This window comes from Narcine bancroftii, chromosome 3 (genome assembly GCF_036971445.1).
Source record: "Narcine bancroftii isolate sNarBan1 chromosome 3, sNarBan1.hap1, whole genome shotgun sequence".
Classification (NCBI taxonomy): domain Eukaryota; kingdom Metazoa; phylum Chordata; class Chondrichthyes; order Torpediniformes; family Narcinidae; genus Narcine; species Narcine bancroftii.
In genome coordinates this window covers 71459726-71478366 of record NC_091471.1, presented here as the reverse complement: position 1 = coordinate 71478366, position 18641 = coordinate 71459726, and the positions used below count along the sequence as shown (strand labels likewise).

The 18641-nt window shown below is 39.8% G+C and overlaps 1 protein-coding gene and 1 long non-coding RNA gene across 4 annotated transcripts in view; one reads left to right on the top strand and one right to left on the bottom strand.

The window, feature by feature from the left end:
* Positions 1 to 18641, bottom strand: part of LOC138757240 (urea transporter 2-like) — a 158786-nt gene that overhangs the window by 89030 nt on the left and 51115 nt on the right. For all 3 annotated transcript variants that reach the window (XM_069924240.1, XM_069924241.1, XM_069924242.1), the window contains exon 2: positions 582 to 678. The gene's annotated coding sequence lies outside the window, so the exon portion shown is untranslated. The remainder of the gene's footprint in view (positions 1 to 581; positions 679 to 18641) is intronic.
* The window catches only part of LOC138757242 (uncharacterized), a 1106005-nt gene continuing 1105817 nt past the window's right edge, over positions 18454 to 18641 (top strand). The window contains exon 1 of the long non-coding RNA XR_011353456.1: positions 18454 to 18558. This is a non-coding gene — a long non-coding RNA (uncharacterized lncRNA). The remainder of the gene's footprint in view (positions 18559 to 18641) is intronic.

The window sequence follows — 18641 nt, the reverse complement described above, 5'->3', positions numbered from 1 at the left end:
TTCAGAATGAATTAACATTTTTAATTTTACATTGTAAAAATGCATGAGGAAATAACTAAAATTCAGATCAAGACCATAGGCATGTTTTAATAACTTTGGTTAATGAGTTTGCCATCATTACCATTTATAATTTTTGAGCAAATACCTCACCCTTTTATCAATCAATAAGTTACTGATAAAAACAATGCTGAAATAAATGATTCACCACAATGGAAAAGATGAACTCCTCTGTTCCCAGAACATTTTCTGAATTGATTCCACATACATAGCATATCAATCGAAAACAAATCAATTCAGAGTTGGGGGTAGCAGTAGAGGTGGGTAGTTATTTTGAAACAAATATTTTTTTTGTACATAAGACGTTACATAGATTGAACCTGTTCCAAAAAGAACATCACGATTGATTACCAGTAATAGTCAAAAATGCAAGTGACCCTTAGGTTAAAAATTAGCAAAATGAACAATAAAAGTGCATGTTTATCCATTGTCCTTGAATATTCTAGTCTTTCAAGGAAAATTTTCAACTCCTTATAATCTTAAAAGAATGATACTTTACAACCAGAATTGAATATAAAGCTCACCCTAGGATTTCTTTTGAGCTGCTCTTGTTTTATTCTTTTTCAGAATACAGTAAAATTCCCGTTATCCAGAATTCAAGCCACCAGCATCCTTAAGCAACTGATAAAAACATTGCAGAAAATAGTTAAAAATAAGAACATCTAAATTGGCACCCCTAGTGGTCAGTTGCTAAACTGTGCAACATGCAATCCCAAACAATTAGCAAATTCACTTCTCTGGCATCTAGCAATCCTGATAGGTGCTGGATACTGTTTGAGAACTTTATCTGATGTCAGTATTACTCAAAGGTATGGAAATATACTATTCAGAACTTTATCTGAAATTCTTATCTCTCACTAAATCCAGTCTATTGTTTCCCATTTATAGTATATTTAGCCAGTAAGTTCTGTGATGGAATTAGGCTTCAAAATTGACATTAGTGTAAAAGTTTATAAGGACATCTCTTAAAGGGTAGAAATAAATCTGACCCCACACCAGGTCTGCAAAGGTTACATGCTGCCATTATGTTAAATGTATCTAATTGAAACCAATTCAGTTGCTGGAGGACTCATCCATATGTTAAAATTTGTCCTGTTGAGTTGTGCCACAGATAGAACAAGAGATTGAACTAATCATCTTGAAATCGACACAGGATGTCAAATGGAAACAGCATTGATATTACACTGCCGGAGATCACACAAGGAATGTCAGGATACCTTTTGCCACAATGGACAAACAGGAACAAGCTCATTCTTCTAATGGGACTAATTAACATCTTATAATTAACCTCAAAACCAAGCCAACTGAACAATGCAACCCGATGTAACTTACAAGTAACGTCCTCCATTAAAGGACCAGAACGCTGAGACAATATCAGGCTGACCTGTATAAGACTGATCGTTTCCCATTTCCTCTTGTATGACATAAATCATCTACATCCATTTCTATTTGTATGAAAAGTCAATCAAAGTGTGTGAATAACTTACCTGTAATGAATTGTACAGCCAAATAAGCAGAAATATGGTTCAAAAAGGGCACCCTTTCTGCCCGTAATTTGAACAAAGTTTAATGCAGAATGAGAGTCAGAGCTGAACTTGTGTCTTGTATCCCTTGTTCCCGCCGGCATAATAGTTGTGTGACCAGATGGCATTAACATCAACTTCCCTGATTTCTATTAGCTTCTCCCCTTCCCCATCTCTATTTCTCCTTTATTTCTGTCTCTCTCTCTTTCTTTCCTTTTCCCTCTTTCTTCTTTCTTCCAGCTTTGCATTCACAGAGCCACCCCATCCCCCAGTCAACTCACCTTTCCTCTCCTGTCCTATCCAATTCTGTCCTTTTGCCTGTTGGCCTGTGCTCCTCCTCACCCAGCCTTTATATTCTGGTGCCTGCCTGCTTTCTGCTCATCTCTTGATAAAGGGCTTAGGTCTGAAGTGCTGGTTATATATCTTTATCTTCTATGGACACTGTAAGACCTTCTGAGTTCCTCCATTATTTTAGTCTTTTTAATATAATCACAGCATCTGCAGACTTTCGAGTTCATAGGATCATAAATTCTTAACTGTTTGTCAAAGAACAATGTTGGGCTGTAGCTTTGCCATTTGACAAAGGTTTTCTCAGCAGTTGCATGGGTGTGTCATTTGCAGGTCTATCTACAAGTCCTGGCTATTTGGCATTACACTCTGGGTTTGCTAATCAGGGTCACACCACTGCCAGCCCACATGTTTTGTCTTACTGATATATATCAAGTAAATGCTTGGCAATAGGGCAGAGGTGTTTCTGGACTGCAGTAAAATGCAACAAGAGCCAGATTATTAATCAGTAAAAACACAAAATGCTGGAGAAACTCAACTGGTCAAACAGTGTCCTTCATGTAGCAAAGGTAAAAATACATGTGACGTTTCAGTCTTGAGCCCTTCATCAAGTTATGGAAGAAAATAATCAGGCACCTGAACAAAAGTATTAAGGGGGAAGAAGGGGCAAAGGCAGAAGATGATAGGTGGAGAAGGGAGGGAGGGGACAGCAGCAATCAAGGGGAGTAGGGGTGCCTGGGTGGAAAGTGAGGGGGTACCTGGAAAAAACTGAAAAAGGGAAGGGGAAAAATGGCAGGAAGGTTAGCAGAAAGCAGAGAAGTGAATGTTAATTCCATCTGGCTGGAAAGTGCCTAGACAGAAAATAAGACGTTATTCCTCCAATCTGCAGGTGGTCTTGGTGGGACAGAACAGAAGGCCATGGACAGACATGTGAGTATGGGAGTATGACTCAGAATTTAAATGACTGGCTATTGGAAAGTCTCTGTTGTAGTGGATGGAGCAGAGGTGCTTGTGGTGATAGAGTACTACCACTAGGAGGAGTCAGAGATGAGTTTGTGAATTGTGGCATCTTGGGTAGATTCAAGATGGATGCCTCCACATGAGGTCCTGTCTGTGGGTGTTCTGTTCTTAGTGCTGTTTGCTTTGGATAACAAAATAGTTGTTTTAAAAGAACCCAAGTTTCTTTACTGTAATAAAATAAACATCACATGGTGCCAGGAGTGGAAGAAACACCACAGTGTACATAGTGAGTTGATATTAGTCAATATCCGCAAAGGAAAATATAGAGAGTTTAAAAATTCTGACGCTGTAAAATGGATGGGAAATGTCAACCACAAGTGGAGGTTGTTTAAACAAAGATTTATGCTGTACCTGTAATCCATTGGAATCAATAGTGAACTGGATACATGGACGATTGCAATGCTACTTACCATGGCAGGACTTCAAGCTCCAAAAGTTTTCTACACATTTGTTTTTGCCAAGGCAGAAGACCAGAATAAATTCGACAAGGTTATCGAGATGTTTGATGAGCACTGTTCACTAAAGAAAAATGAAACCTTTGAGAGGTATGTGTTTTGCTTGTGCACATAGCTGCAGGGAGAGAGTTTTGATATGTTTTATCAGACTTAAAATTAAAAGCAAGAACATGCAATTTTGGATCGCTGCAAGTTTCAATGATCTGTGATCGTTGTATTTGGAATTAATGATAAGAAAGTGAGAGAGAGGTTGCTGCGAGAGACAGAGCTTACCTAAACAGGAGTTGTGAAGATATTCCACACCAGTGAATTAGGTCTGCAGCACATGGAAAAGTTCAATGATAGTGTAAAAGCCAGAGAAAATTAAGGCACAGCATCTGGATACACAAACAAGCAAAATATGAGAATATAGGAAGCAATAAAAAGATGGAGAGACATTCAATTGCAAATGATGTGGCACTAAACATGTGCCAAAGCAATTCCCATCTCATAGGAAAATCTGTAATAAGTGCAAAGGGCAGAATCACTATGCAGATCAATGTTTTTCCAAAGGGAAACAAGAAGAAGTCGTTTCTTCTATAGTGCATGCACTATAGAAGAAACTACTCTCGATGATACACTTTTCATGGGCATGGTAGTACAAGAAATAATCACTGTCAAATAGGATAAGTTGACTGTGTCATTGTGTACAAATTGAACAAATATTCTTTTCAAGATGGACACAGCTCAATTTGATCTGTGAGTGTGGCATCAGGGCAATGAAGATAAAGCCATACATTTATGGAAATCTTGTACTGCTCAAAGCCTTTAATGGACAGAGCTTTGACATAAAAAGTACATGTAAACTTAAGGTGAAAGTTAAAGATAAAGAGCACCAGCTCAGGTTTACAGTAGTCCCAGATGGACATTATTCACTGCATGGTGACAAAGCAGGTGAAAACTTAAGAAACCCTAGTCAAGAGGGTGTACCATGTTAACAGTGGTGACAATGCTCAGAACAGTATAGAGGAAATACTGGATCAATTTCCAGACATTTTCAAGAGATTTGGAGTTTTACCATTCACCTATAAGTTACAGTTAAAGGAGGATGCACAGCAGTAGTGCATGCCCCAAGGTGGGTTCTAGCACCACTAAAAGAAAAGCTCATGCAGGAAATCGACCAAATGGCATCACTAGGGATCATTAAAAAAAATGGAGGAGCCCACAGAATGGGTGAATTCAATGGTGTGTGTCCAAAACAATGGTGACCTACATCTGTGCATGGACTTAGAAAAGACCTGAATGCCAGATTCCGAGCAGGGATGAAATTATAAGCGAGATGGCCAGTGCAAATTTTTTCACTAAATTGGATGCATCCCAGGGCTTCTGGCAAATAAAATTGCATGAAGATAGCACAAAATACCATACATTTAATACCATTTGGCTGATACTCCTGTTTTAGGATGTCTTTTGGAATTTATTCAGCTTTGGAAGTGTTCCACAGGACATTGGAGTACATCCTAGAAGTCATAATGGGGGTATATGTGTACATGGATGACGTGATCCTATGGGGATCAACACAAGAACAATACAATCAGAGGCTCATCAAAGTGCTGACACATATCCAGAAGTATAGATTAAAGTTAAACAGACAACATTGTCAGTTTGGTGTGAAGGAAATCACTTTTCTGAGAAATAAACTATCAGAGGCAGGTGTGGAGTCAGACAAGAGGAAGGTGAAAGGAATTTTAGAGATGCTCAGGCCCACTGACACAAAAGGCATATAGAGAGTGCTGGAAATGATCAATTTCAATGGCCTTTTTCTGGCTATCCATCCTGTCGGATGATGATGGTTCCTTTCAGTCAGTTTGTGTGGTTTGATGTGTGTGTCCTGGAGTGGCTGTACAGGTTGATCCTTGACAGGTAGTGCTGCCACAGACTTGGCAGGTGAGGCCTGGGAGGGCAATGGGAAGAAGCTCTGTTGTGGCTTCCTGTGCCTTTCCTCTGTTCCCTCTTTGAGCTTGTTCTCAGCAGCATCCACATCTTTTCTGATGGCATACCTCCACTGTGAATGATCTTGAGCCAGATCCTCCCATATTGATGGGGCATTGTCAGCTTTCTTGAGGCTCCTGTGCAGAACATCCTTGTATCATTGTCACTGACCTCTGAGTTTTTGGGTACCACGGGTATTCTGATAACATGTCCAGCCCAGCGCAGTTGGGCTGACGTCACCAAGGTCGAAACTCCTGGCATACCCACTTGAGAAAGGACCTTGATATTGGAAATCTTGTCTCCGCCAGATGATCTTCATCAAAGAACATAGGTGACGCTGCTGCAGTTGGTCAAGCCGATGTAAGTGACTCTGATATGGGCACCATGTCTCTCCTCAAAATAGCAAGGCTGATATGACAACGGCCCTGTACACCTTTCACTTGGTCGGCAACCTGATGTTCTATGACCAAACCTGACCTTTCAGCTGACCAAAGGCAAAGCAGGCCTTTCTGGTTCTTGACTCAATCTCTACGTTTAGAGAAGCTGAGGATGTTATTGTGGTGTTCAGGTAGCAAAACTTGTTGGCGGCATTGAGACGAGTGTCATCGATGAGGACAGTTGGTTCTTCGTAGCTTGAGCCAAGGGTCAATTGGTACAAAAACGTCCATCTTTTTCAAGCTGATGTCAATCTGTAGCACTTAGCAGCACTCCCAAGGTGACTGGTGATCTCCCGTAAGTCTTTGAGAGAGTGGGCAACTAGTACACAGTCATCAGCAAACTGTAGCTCATGCACCACAATGTTCCTGATTTTTATTTTTGCTCTCAGTCTTGTGAGGTTGAGGAGTCTGCTATCAGCCCTCATTTGTAGGAAGACCCCTAACATGAGTCCTGTCTGTGTGTGTTCTGTTCTTAGTGCTGTTTGCTTTAGTTAATAAAATAGTTGTTTTAAAAGAACCCAAGTTTATTTATTGTAATAAAAGAAGCACCACTGTGCTCAGCGAAGTGAACTCCCAATTTGCGATTGGGTGAGAGGGCACATAAGGTACTTGCATGGCAGTTAAAGATGGAACAGGTTTCACGGACTATTAATTCTGTAAAAAAGAATTCAACAGTTACCTCAGGAAATTAATGACCAGTTTTATTCATTTTATAAAAATTATATACTTCTGAGGGGAAACAGGATAGTGGTTCTATTGATTCTTATCATTACCAGCATTAGAAGAGGAGGATGTTATGGATCTGGAAGCTCCGTTTATAATAAGATTGATACTCAGTATTTACAATTATTTGTAAATATTTAATTTTATCAGATAATTTCAATTTTATAATGTTTTTATACTCTGAATAGTCTCCTTCTCCAACTGGCAAAATTTCACTCTTTTCCCAATTAACCTTATATCCAGATAATGTTCCATATTCTAATAAACATTCCTGCAAGTGTGGCAATGATTGTTCTGGGTTTGTTAAATATATCAAAACATCATCTGCAAATAAATTAATCTTGTACTCTTCATCCATAACTCTATCCCTCTTACCTATTCATTCTGTGTTATTGTTTGAGCTAATGGTTCAATAGCTAATACAAACAGGGTTGGTAACAATGGACAACCTTGTTGAGTTGAACATGTCAATTTAAACAAGGATGAGACTTGACCATTTGTCACCACCCTAGCAATCGGGTTCATGTATAAAGCTTTAACCCAACCAATAAAAAAAGGGCCTAATTTAAACTTCTCCAATACCTTAAATAAAAAATCCCATTCGACCCTTTCAAAGGCTTTTTCCGCATCAAGCGCAACCACCATTGGATGGTTGGGCTGCTGTCGATATGCATTGACCAAACTAATTAATCGAAGAATATTATCCGATGCATTTCTATTTTTTAATAAAACCTGTTTGATCAACATGTATTAAGTTAGGTAAATACTTGGCAAGTCAGTTTGCTAACACTTTTGCTATAATTTTATAATCTACATTCAATAAAGAAATAGGTCGATACAAAGACACTTTCAACGGGTCTCTATCTTTTTTCAGGATTACAGTAATTAAAGCACTAGAGCAAGATTCTGGTAACTCATGCAGTTCAGTCCCTTGTTGTAATACCTCCTCAAATGCAGAAGATAAATCTTCATAAAAGGTTTTATAAAATTCCACTGAAAATCCATCATCACCTGGTGACTTCCCATTTGGCATCTCCAACATAGCTGCCTTAATCTCAAATTCTGTAAAAGGATCTTCCAGATCCATAACATCCTCTTCTTCTAATGCTGGTAACGCTAACTTAGATAAATAAGAATCAATAGAACCACTATCCTGTTTCCCCTAAGAAGTATATAATTTTTATAAAATGAATAAAACTGATCATTAATTTCCTGAGGTTTATAGGTAACTGTTGAATTCTTTTTTACAGCATTAATAGTCCGTGAAACCTGTTCCATCTTTAACAGCCATGCAAGTACCTTATGTGCCCTCTCACTCAACTCATAATAACGCTGTTTAGATCGATTAATTAAATGTTCAAATTGTTAAGTCTGCAACGTATTTTAATGCAATTTCAAATTAGCCAAAGCCACTTTTTTTTAATCTTCTGTCACTTCCTTCTGAAATTCCTTCTCCAATTCATCAATTTGCTTTTCTAATTCTAAACTTTCTGCCATATACTGCTTCTTAACTTTAGTAGTATAACTAATAATCTGTCCTCTTAAGTAAGCTTTTAATGTATCCCATAACACAAAACGACTTTCTACTGAATTAGCATTCTCAGTCAAGAACGAAGTAATCTGTTCTTTAACAAAGGTAACAAACTCTGTTTTTTTCAACAACATTGTATTAATTCTCCATCTATAAGATGAACGTACCACTTCTGAACTTACACAAGAAAAAAATAATAAAGAATGATCTGATATAACCCTGCTTTTATATTCTGTCTGTAATACCCTTCCTTGTAAATGTGTCGATACTAAAAAAATTCTATTCTAGAAAATTAATCATGTCGAGATGAATAAAAAGAGAAATCCTTCTCTGTAGGATTGACCCTTCTCCAAATATCCACCAAATTTAAATCATTCATCAAGGATCCAATTTGTCTTGCCATCTTTGATTTCTTTATACTTTTTGGGGACCAAGAAGGGTCCAAGACACAATTAAAATCTCCCCCAACTAAAATATTTTCATTAGCTTGACTTAACAACAAAAAAGCATCCAAAATAAAACATTCATCATCCACGTTAGGTGCATAAACATTAAGCAAAGTCCAAGATTCAGCCAAAGTTTTACAGTTCACCCTTAAAACCCTTCCAGCATTTCCTTCCATAGTTCGCAATTCAAAAGGCAAATTCTTATGAATTAAAATTGCTACACCTCTTGCCTTAGAATTAAATGAAGAAAAAAACACGTCCAACCCAATCTCTCTTCAATTTCAAATGTTCTTTTTCAGTCAAATGTGTTTCTTGTAAAAAGGCAATATCAATTTTCATTTTCTTGATATAAGCCAAAACTCGCTTTCGCTTAATCGGATTATTTAACCCCTGAACATTAAAAGTTGCAAATTTCAAATTAGACATCCTTATAAACTAACAATATAATCACTTACTACAAAATATCACTCCCCTTATAGTAACTTAAGACCACTATCCCTCCCCTAAATATTTTTTTTAATGTAAAATTTTTTGGATTATCCCCAAAAATAACTACCCAAAGGTAGAAATGCCCTAAAAAAACTGGTTGTGGTAAACCCCACTAGTGGCAGATGACTATCAAAGATTTCCACCATCCCCAGCCAGAAATACATTATTCACATCAACACAATCTAGTACTGTAAATATATTCAACCCGATGACTCCATTCCCAATGATTGTTCCGGATCTTCAATGTCAATAAGACTTTGTGTTAAAACTTCTTTCTTTCCATTCTTTCCATTTTTCCAATTCTTCCCATTCCCATGCCCATTTCTATTTCAATTTGCCTTCTTTTTAGGCGACGATAACGAAACTCTTCCATGTCCTCGCAAATCCGGTAATGAATTAGCAAAAATTAATGCATCATGGTCATTCTCAAAAAATTGAGATTGAAAATTGACATAAAACACAGCAGGGTATCGAAAAGCAAATTTGTAACCCTTCCGCCACAGTACTTCTTTAGCCGAATTAAATTCCCATTGTCGCCTAATAATCTCTTGATTTAGATCTGCGTAAAAAAAAATACTCTGTTATTTTGAATCATCATTTGAGATTGACTTTGTCGCCTTCTGTCCCGCCAACCGTAATATCATTTCTCTGTCCTGGTAGTTCAGGCACCGAACTAAGCCTGCTCGTGATGGTTGTCCCGGCAACAGTTTCTTTCATAACGCTCTATGTACCCTCTCCAATACTAAACCTTCCAAAAAAACTCTTTGCTCAACACCTCGGGAATCCAATTCTTGAAAAATCTTATGAATCAGACCCTTTAATGTCTTCTAGGAGACCCACAATTTTCACATTATTTTTCCGACTTTCAGTAAGTCTTTCTTCTGGATTCCCCAATCCACAAAAGAATCCTCCACTTTCTCCATTTTTTCCTTATCACGTTCAACTTGATTTTTACATTCAAAAAAAGCTGTTTCAATTTAAAAAAAATTTCTTGCACTGTATCCACTGATTTAATACATTTACTGACTTCACTCTTAACTGTAGATATATCTTAAGACATATTAGATATTTTAGTTATCACATCCAGAAATCCTAGGAGCAGGGTGGGGGGTGGGGGGTACCCTGTAGTGATGGAAATGTTAATGAAGATGTAAGAAACAAAGTTATTTCAGACCTCTGTAAAAACCAATCCATTCACAACTGGAATATTGTGTTCAATACATACTGTAGCATCATGTATTAGAATGGATTTGAAATGACAAAATATTTGGTAGAGTGGTCCAAGGAATGTTTTTTCTTTTTAGAGCAGAAAAGTAGTGGAGTGATTTCATAGAAGCATTTGATTAATAAATGGCTTAATGTGAATAAAGAAAAAAAATGTTTTAATTGGGGATAACAACTTGAGAACCCATGGCATAGATTAAAGCTGATTAAGAAAACCACCAGTAGTGATCTGAGGAAAAGCTTTGTCACATAGTAAGATATAGTTTTTGAAGCCCAAAGAGTGGTGGAAACAGTATCAAACTTGGCTTTCAATGAATGCTTGAAATACTTAAAGAATTTGAATATTGGCCCTGTCGATAAAGAGCTGTGGAATGGGCTTACTGTAAATATTTGTGTACAATGCGTTCTGTGTATAATGCAAACCCCCCATTTTTGAGGGGTAAAAGGGGGTAAACTGTTACCCCCATGTATAATATGAACTCCCCTCCCCTTACCCGCCTGAGTCGCGCTGGCGTCTCTCTGTCTGTCAGCCAAATTTGCGATGTCATCTCTCATTAACCCCTCCCTTTGGCCGCCTGAGTCGCGCTGGCATCTACCGCTTGCCCGCCTGGCCGCCTGAGTCGCAGTGCTAACTACCGTTCGCCCGGCCACCCAGCCAGCTGACCGAGTTGCGCTGCCGACTACCTCTCACCTGCCCACCCGCCCGGCTGCCCAAGTCACGCTGCCATCTACTGTTTGGCCGCCCAACCACCTGAGTTGTGCTGGCGTCTACCACTCACCCGCTCACCCAGCCGCCAAAGTTGTGCTGGCGTCTACCACTCGCCCGCACTGCCGTCTCTCTGGTCTGAATTGCGAGATGCAGAAAAATAAATTAAATTTTACTCTCATGTATAATGCAACCCCCCATTTTTGAAGGGGATAAGGGCGAAAATTATTTTGCATTATACTCGAATATTTACGGTAAGTACATTGCATTTATAAAAATACAATGTCTTTGATGGGCCAAAGGCACTCCTCCTAGGCTATGATTGGATAACTTTGTCACTGGAGATTGATTTCAGAGCCTTGAAGGTGCTCCATTTTCAGTTCTGGATCTATTGTGAATCAATTCCATTTAGCACGAAGGCCAAACTTTACATTGTAAAAATGATCTACCTTTTCTCTGGCTCTCTCAAGACCTATACCAGAGAATTGTGCACATAAATAAGTCTAACTCTTCACTTCAATAATGATTTAAGGTTTCACGTGTTTTGAATGGAATGTTAAATGTTAGAACTGTTTAGTTACAAAAGTAAATACAGAAGATACCTTGGACATGTTTCACAATTAATTTATTTGCAGTATTCTGGCCCATACATCCCACAATCAGCATAATTGAAGTGGATTATCTATTCATTTCCATGCTAATATTTGTGGGGGCTTACTGTAAGCAAATTGGCTGGAATATTTCAAATAATACACTTTAAAAGCATTTAATTGGCATACTTCACTTCGGGATCTCTTGAGATCATGTAAGTCACTGTACAATTACAGATCATCCTTTTTGTTATTGCATTAATGAGTGTGATTTAATGAATGAATTTTTATACCATTTAAATATACTGATAATTTCTCAGGAAAATAAAGAATGTCTAGAAGCTCCAATTTCACAAGAAGAATTGTATAAAGCAGCATTTTCACAACAATCAAAAAAAGCACTGGGGCCTGAAGAGTTCTACAAAACTTTTTCTCAACAATTAGTCCCACATTTAAACTTGGTATTAGCTGACTCTTTCTGAGAAGGAAAATGAGCTCCTTTTAATGAAGCAGCTATTTTGGTGATCTTAAAAAAGGGCGTTGAGCATCTTACAGATTAATCTCCTTACTAAATGTAGATATTAAGATTTTATTTAAAGTTTTAGCGTATCAATTGGAGAATGTTTTACCAGGTATAACAAAGATGGATCAAACAGGTTTCATCAAAAATAGACATTCTTATTATAATATCCATAGATTACTAAATATCATGTATACACCCTCTACTCATAACAATGAATGCATTTTATCCTTAGATGCGGAAAAAGCACTTGACATATTTATTTGCCAACCTAATAAAATTTAATTTTGGCCCAGCTTTTATACATTGGATAAAACTGTTATATACATCTCCAATGGCCTTGATTCATACCAATTCCCAGCAATTCAAGCTTCTTAAACTACATGAAGGCACAAGCTAAGGCTGTCCTCTGAGCCCATTGCTTTTTGATTTGGTACTGGAACCACTTGTTATTGCTCTGCGGGCAAATCCTGATTTTACTGGTTTGTTTAAAGGAACTACTGAACATAGGTTACCTCTTTATGCTGATGTCCTTTTCTTGTTCATTTTCAACCCCGAGTTATCCTTACCAAATATGCTTTCATTAATTTCTCATTTTAGCAGATTTTCTGGTTATAAGATCAAAAATCTTCATAATACAAAATTACTTCCACTTCATTCTAAATTTCCGTTCAAAATAGTGAATAAATAATTTAAATTCTTAGGCATTATAATAACTAAGAATTTTAAAAATATTTTTAAAGAAAACTTTTAGTCAACCAAATCAACTCTTACAGGACAGTCACCACTTTCATTGACTATGATCGATTGAATAAATTTGTTTAAAATGAATATTCCGAGGTGACATGCCACTAGGCAGGCAAACCGGCCCCATTTGTAATCCACGCGGCGGGGCAGCCAGCCAAAATGGCGTTGTAAGGTAAAAACATCATGAGATGGGACCGGAGAAGGAGTCACCCAGTACTAAGGAATAACGGAATGCAGATGTGACCTTGTCCACTCAAGATAAGCTTTGCACTAACAAGAATGATGTGCAGCAGACTAACAGAGAAGGATAGCAACAGTTTATTCATTGGACAATGTCATGGTATGATAATTTACTAAGTACGTATCCTGAGGTATAAAAAAAACACCACTTGCTGATAACGGCAGAATGCGCCTTCTCCAACTAACACTGTTAGTTGCAAGTGTTAAAATCCGGTAATAAAGAACAAAGAACCTTGATTTCGACTCAGTCTGGTGTCTGACTCACTCATTCATGAACAAAGCAGACCTAACAATTTGGTGACCCCAACGTGATGGGTGAGTGGACACTGGACGACGGTTTCTGTATTTCTTGACAATCATCTCAGCCGGCTGATAAAAAGGTCCAGAGAAGCCTGTTTTAACAAAATTTTCTCTTTTAAAATCTTTATGATTGTTAGTAAGAACTGGAGATCGGACAAATTAGACGACCATAATTGAAGGTCGTCACCTGCCGGGATTGTAACACATAAGTGGTTACAGAGAGAAGAAAAGTCCTTAAGGTGGTTGAATGACATTTGATAAGTGCTTCGCCGACAAACTACTAGAGTTTAAAAAGTCTTTATTGTGTCGTTGCAAAGTCCAATAGAGTGAGAAGGTGTTCTATGAACAATTGGGGACCTGAGTTTTCTGCCCTAAACTGGTTATTAAGAGGAGAAATCTCCCAAGTGAAGGTTGGGCTTTGAAAGAAAACGAAGGTTCAGGCTTATTGGTCTCAATTGTATAAAAAGACTGACTTATAAATGTCCGGTAGGTATGATAATGTTTGTACACTTGAAAACTTAAGAATTTATTTCCCCAATTCGCCGTGGTGGAATACCACAGCGGACATTAGAGACCTTTAGACGACAAAAAGAGTACTCAGGGACGCCTGCCTGGTGAACAAGGACGACGACGAAAGGCTGCAAAAGCTGTGTCCGGATCAGGTAGGAGATATCAATAAAAAAGTTGACAGAATCTTAAGAGACACCCGGTTTATTCGAAGTATTTTTGATAAGTTAAATGAGGGTATTCCCAGCATCACCAAGGAGATAAAGTTACGTAAATTCATAGATTGGTACAGGGAAACTGGACAAAAATATAGCCCAAAAAATTTGGTTTCCTAGTTGTAATTTAACTTTCAGACCTCTTTGGGAAAACAGAGAGTGGAAGACGAGCAATCAGAGTATACAGGACATTCTGAGGTCCACCGGAGGACCAGACTTAGAGACTGTTTCACTAAAAAATTTTTTTCATCCGGCCTGCAAAGAGACATTTTTAAAAGCAATTTTCGTTAACATAGATCCCCTAAACCGACAAGAACCTAAATTAAAAGAGGCATTAGGAAGCGACCCTGCAGCAATGGCTGCACAATTGTCTGCTAAGACCTTTGACCAAGTTATTAGGGAAATTAATCAGGAGTTAGGGAAGCGAAATATCAGTAATGTGGCATTGGAGAAACAAAAAATTCTCCGAAAATGTGTAGATCGCTGGTGGAAGATGGGGTGGTTACCCGGGAGCGCTGAGATGTTCCTGACAGGTGAGGGAAACAAAATTCTAAAGCGTAGGGTCTTAGTTAAGCTGGAAGAAACAAAACACAGAAGGGAAAGGAAAAGTGCCTGTTTCCAGTTTCCAGCCATGAAGTGTCCGGGTTTGCTCTCTCCCTCCCTCCTTTCACCCTCCCCCCTCTCTCTTCTCTCCCCCTCTCTCTCTTCTCCCTCCCTCCTCTCTCACCCACTCCCCCTCCCAATCCCAATCTGTGGCGGTGCTGCCCTGAAATCCCCAGGTGGGGCAGGGCAGAGAAATACAATTTGGTTTTAATTTTGTGCCCACAATTCCAGCTCCGCATCAAATGGGAACCTGTTTTATCCTCTCTCCCTCCCTCTTTCCCACACCCCCACCATTGTGGGATCAGGGCAGACATTGTGGGCTGACGTGTAGCTCACTCGAGGTGGGAGGGAAGGAAGGAGTGATGGTTCCCAGTGGTGGGAGACCCAATCTGATCCAGACCAGTGATCACAGGATGAGAACCTTTTAAAGGTGTAACCATGAAACGAAAGTGTTAATCTGAAGACTTTTCTCCCAGTGGGGCCAGTGCAAGGCATTTTCTCTCTCTATCTCTCGTGCTCTGTGTATCTGCCTCTCTATCTCTTTCTCTCGCTATGCTCTTTCTCTCGCTATGCTCTCTCTCTCTCTCTCTCTCTCTCTCTCTCTCTCTCTCTCTCTCTCTCTCTCTCTCTCTCTCTCTCTCTCTCTCTCTCTCTCTCTCTCTCTCTCATAGTCTCTGGATGTATGTGATGTCATGTATGTACTCTGACAATAAATCATTTATAAGTGAGTCTTATACAATTATACAAACGGGACATAGAAAGGAAAATCTTTAATCGAGAGTCTGCACAAAAAAAGATGAGAGACAAGGAGATGCAGTACCGCAATGTCCTAGCTATATTCGAAGAATTTGGTCTCCCTGATAACCCACCTATTATGGCCCCTGTAGAAATAGCTTGTAGACCCCCGCCCTATGCATATGTGGAGTCACAAGGTACCCCTGACACCCCAGACGGGATCCAGGAGTCACGTCCCTTATATCCAGATATTGAAACACTGGGACATGACAGGAACATCGGGAATAGGGACACGTCAGACAAGGTACAGGCCCCTTTACTAAAAATAGGAGGGGGAATAATAGATGTCGAGACCCCCGCGGGATCCAAGAAAATAGAAAAAGACTTAGAGACGCAGAAAAGGAACATGAAAAAGGTTCAGGATAACATTGAAAACTTAAACAAAGATGTGAATGTGCTGGGGCAGACCAGCAAGGAACAAAAAGAATTAATGGTAGGTGTATTGAAAGAAATGGAAAAGATAACTACAACACTCTCAGCAGAACTCCAAGCTGGAGGAACAGTAATAGGAATAAAGGACGAAAAGTGTAGTACAGATGAGGAAACGAGATACGACCCACCATGGGAGGGAAGTAGCACAAGAGAACTCGGGAAGGAGAAGAGTAGACATGCCCGCCTGGACATAGTTAGGACGAAAGAGAAAGACGTGAAACCGCTAGATTATGACCGAAAAAATTATCTTAGAGACGAGCGTGAACGATATACCTTTGACTCTGAGACATCAGAACCTGACGGGGACTGAGTAGTACGAAGAGGTGTCTGAACAGAGTGGAATAAATAGATGTATTCCAAGAGTAAAAAAGGAACAGAAATCCCCAAAATTGAGATATCAATGCCCATTGCTGATCACGGGGCAGGGAAATCAAAAATATGTACCCTGGTCACGAATGGACTTAGAGAGTCTAATGAAAAAACTTCCTCCATTGAGTAATGGGGCTGGTCCATGGATTTCTTGTTTTGAGCGAGAAACCTGTCAAGAACAATTAGCACTCGCAGATGTCAGAACTATCATGATAAAAATGAAGGCAGAAGGAGCTCTGAAGCAAATAGAGAGAATCCTTAGAAGCAGTAAATTGGGGGATGAAATAGAATTTGACCCACTTTGAAATAGATTTTGGGAAGCACTTAGAGAAACATTCCCTACACCCTATAGTTTGGACGCCTTGGTAACCCTCCAACTAAAAGAAGGGGAGACTGCGCACGAGTACCCCTCTCGAGCATGGGACTTATGGGAGACAGGGACTGGAGAAAGACCCGACCACAGCCCCCTGGGAAATGCTCATTTTCGTAATGGGACAATAAACGGGCTACCTGGTCCGGTTCAAGCAAAGTTAAGGGACATTGTGGGATTAGAGAAGATGTCAGAGGATTTGTGGAAAAGACACCTGACACATGCACTCAAACGACATCGTCAATCAGAGCAGGCTAAGTCAGAAAGTGCATCCCAGAAGGGAGTGGACAAGACAACCGATAAATTCTCCGGGATAAGGGAAACACAGCCCTATACAGATAACATCGACATGACATTTGGACGACAAAGGGTTAGAGCACCTGTCCTGGTTGTGCCAAGTTGCCCCATTAATTTATTGGCAAGGGACATTCTTACTAAACTGGGAATAACCATACAATGTTCTGAGAAGGGCCTTCGGTTAACATACCCAGGGGACACAATAGAAAGGGAAGGACAGTTTATAGTAATGACTCCAACCAATGCTTCAGAAGACTCTGTGGAGGTTATTATTATCTGGAGTCGACTACTGTATGATGAACCAGGCCCGGGGTTGATTAAACAGTTTTTTGAGTGGAGGGCCAGTATTCCTCAGTATGGGGATTACCAATATCCACTGGATCCTATGCATGTAACATTAAACTATACCATCCACCCGGACCAGGAATATGAGGAGAGGTGGGACTCTCTAAAAGAAGGGAAGACAGAAATGATACATTGTCCATTTATCTTTGTGGGTAAGGAGGGAATAGCTGCTATGGTTGTCATGACAGAAGAACAAATGGAGTGGTTCTGCTTAGGAGTAGAAAGTGTGCCACATGTAACCTTGGGAATTGCCAAAGATCACCACGCCCGACAGTTGGGTCCGATGGTGAAGGAAGCGATGGGGTGTGAATACAGGCAGACAGAAATCCTGGGATATTCCACCTCGGAGGGAGGGAAATTTATCAGACTGAATATTGAAGCATGGGACCGGGTAGTGAATGAGAAAGTAGAAAGAGACCGACCCATAAAAGGAGAAAATATTGATCACGTGGACTCAGACAAATATCTTTCTGATCTGAGTCCACAAATGTGGACAATGCCGAGGGCCCTATGGGTATTCCTGTTGATGGGTTGCCAAACAAGCCAACAGAGTAGTTCGGATCCATGCGGGGCAAAGTTATTCTGAAGATAGATAAAGACAAGGATAGCACCTTCCAGTTCGATCTATGCTGCACTTCTATCTCTAATAACACAGGGCAGATGGGTCACTCACTAAGGGGCTGACAAAACTTAAGGCATTTGCGAAGGAATTAAAAGCCCAATCTGGAGTCTCCAACCCTGTTTTGTCCTGGTTACAGGGAGTGTTTGGGAGATGGGGCACAATGTTAGGACAACTTTTCCTAGGATTGTTCATTTCTGTATCGATTTTTATCACTTGTGGCTGTTGTTGTATTCCATGCATTCGAACGCTGGTCACGAGGACCATTGAGAGAGCCTTTGCCAACCACGATGAGCTGCCTCCGAAATATCAAGCTGTGCAGGCTGCGGAGCGGGGCTATCTCACATCACAGGAGGCGTCAAAAGTTGCTGAGATCGATCTGGAGTCTGATGGAGAATGTGACGGGGAGGAGGGTTTATGAAATAGATTGTAGAACAAACATTATGAAATAGATTGTAGACTATATGTTAACTTGGGTAATTACTAATATTTGGGGGGTTAGCTAGTTATTTGCTTGGGGGAAAATGGGAATGAAACTTGTAAACGGGCAATGGGATTGGGGAAACGGATGGGGGGTATACGCAAAGGAGGGTTGGGGGGAGCCCTCGCCCACCAGCCGAACAACCCCGTGAACAGAACCCGTATAGAGCTTGGCAATAGTAGGCGAACTAATGTAACGTGATGGTAGCGTAGTCAGGGCAAGATTGTCCTCTAAAGAGGACAAAGGAGGGATTGTAAGGTAAAAACATCATGAGATGGGACCGGAAAAGGAGTCACCCAGTACTAAGGAGTAACAGAATGCAGATGTGACCTTGTCCACTC